Source organism: Citrus sinensis, chromosome 1 (assembly GCF_022201045.2).
Source record: "Citrus sinensis cultivar Valencia sweet orange chromosome 1, DVS_A1.0, whole genome shotgun sequence".
Lineage (NCBI taxonomy): Eukaryota > Viridiplantae > Streptophyta > Magnoliopsida > Sapindales > Rutaceae > Citrus > Citrus sinensis.
The window spans coordinates 6,958,045-6,960,050 of record NC_068556.1 but is presented as its reverse complement, the minus strand read 5'-3'; the positions used below and the strand labels follow the sequence as shown (position 1 = coordinate 6,960,050).

At 35.8% G+C, this 2,006-nt stretch overlaps 1 non-coding gene across 1 annotated transcript; it reads left to right on the top strand.

Annotated features, from left to right (window-relative positions):
- Window positions 1–1,629: 1,629 nt before the first annotated feature.
- On the top strand, window positions 1,630–1,736 carry LOC112498047 (small nucleolar RNA R71). The gene has a single exon (XR_003065133.2). It is a non-coding gene; the product is annotated as a small nucleolar RNA R71 (small nucleolar RNA).
- Window positions 1,737–2,006: the final 270 nt, after the last annotated feature.

The window sequence follows — 2,006 nt, the reverse complement described above, 5'->3', positions numbered from 1 at the left end:
ATGGTCATATTACCAAAAGATAGCTGCATGTTTCCATTCCTGCAATTAATAAGACCATAAGCTGTAGCTAAGAAATGACGACCTAGAATAACTGGAGTGTGTTTCTTAGGATCCCGTACATGCTGAGTATCAATAACTATAAAATCAACAGGATAAAAAAATTTATCAATCTGTATCAACACATCCTCTATAATACCACGAGGTATTTTCATTGACCTATTAGCAAGTTGCAAAATAATAGGAGTTGATTTTAACTCACCTAGTCCAAGTTGCCTGTAAACAGAATAAGGCAAGAGATTAACACTGGCACCCAAGTCCAATAATGCCTTATCAATTAATTGATTCCCTATAACACATGAGATAGTAGGAGAACCAGGATCCTTAAATTTTGGTGGCATTTTACATTGGAGTAAATTGCTAGTTTGTTCAGTTAAAAATGCCTTTTTTGTGACATGCAAATTTCTCTTTTTAGTGCATAAATCTTTTAAAAACTTGGCATATGAAGGAACTTGCTTAATAGCATCGAGTAAAGGGATGTTTATACTTACATGCTTAAAGATTTCCATAATCTCACCTGTTGAAGTCCATTTCTTTACCTTTGTTAACCTTTGAGGAAAATGAGCCTTAGGAATGTAAGCTGGCGGGCCACTTTCTTCTGGATCATTTGGTGATGGATCTTGTGATGGAACTAGATCTGAAGAAGTAGGCTCAGATGTCTTTCTTGTTTGAACCTCCACTTTGTTGTCAAATAATTTTCCTCTTCTCAAGGTCATAACAAATTTTGCTTCTTCATGCTGATGGCTTGAACTCGATCCAACTTCATACACTTCTTTAGGATTAGGAACTGGTTGACTTGGAAATTTTCCTTTTTCTCTCTCCGCTACAGTAGTTGCTAATTGACCCAATTGATGTTCAAGCTTTAAAATAGCTTGAGTGTTTGACTGAAAAGCTTGTTGGGTTGACTGAATGAAACTTTGAAGTGTATCCTCTAAAGAAGGCTTTCTTTGTTGGGGTGCAACAAATTGAGACATAGGTTGTTGGGCAGGAGGATATACTTAGTTAGAAGGGACAAATTGTTGATTGGGCATGTTAAATTGTTGCCCTCCTTGGTTTGACAAATGTTGATTTTGTTTCCAAGAAAAATTAGGGTGATTTCTCCAATTAGAATTATATGTGGATGAATATGGACTATTGAAGGATTTTTCATACGATTGTAAGGCATGTACCTGCTCAGAATAAGCCTCTGGATAGGCTGGTAATGATGGACAATTCTGTGCTGTATGAGACAAGTTAGAACAAAGAGCACAAACTTTATTAGCTACACTAGGATGATGATTCATTGATTGGTTCAGAGCTAAGGCATCTACTTTCCTAGAAAGTGTAGCTAGAGTGGATTTCACATCAAAATTATCCTTAACTTCATATAACCCTTTTCTAGAAACTTGAGATGATTTTTCCCTTTGATTTGAAAAATCCCACTGTTGAGAATTCTCAGAAAGTGAAATAAAGAAATCTCATGCGGCCCCTTCATGTAAGTTTAAAAATCTTCCACCATTCATAGACTCTACTATATGACGATTTGACATGGTTAAACCGTTATAAAAGCATTGTATAAGTCTCCATTTTTCAAAATCATGGTGGGGACACTTGAGGAGTAAATCATTGAATCTTTCCCAACACTCATAAAATTGCTCACCCTCTCTTTGATAAAAATCACTTATCTCTTTCCTAAGGGCATTTGTTTTAGACATAGGAAAAAACTTGGTAAGGAACTTATTACTCAATTCATCCCACGTAGTAATAGACCCAGCAGGAAGTGAATTCAACCAAGCTTTCGCTTTGTCTTTTAATGAGAAAGGGAACATACGAAGCCTAATTGACTCATCATTAAAATTTTGAAAACGGAATGTAGAGCATATGTCAAGGAATTCCTTAATGTGCAAATATGGGTCCTCTTGTTATGCAAATTTTATTGAACTCGCAAGTGCACGAATCTATTGTAGAAT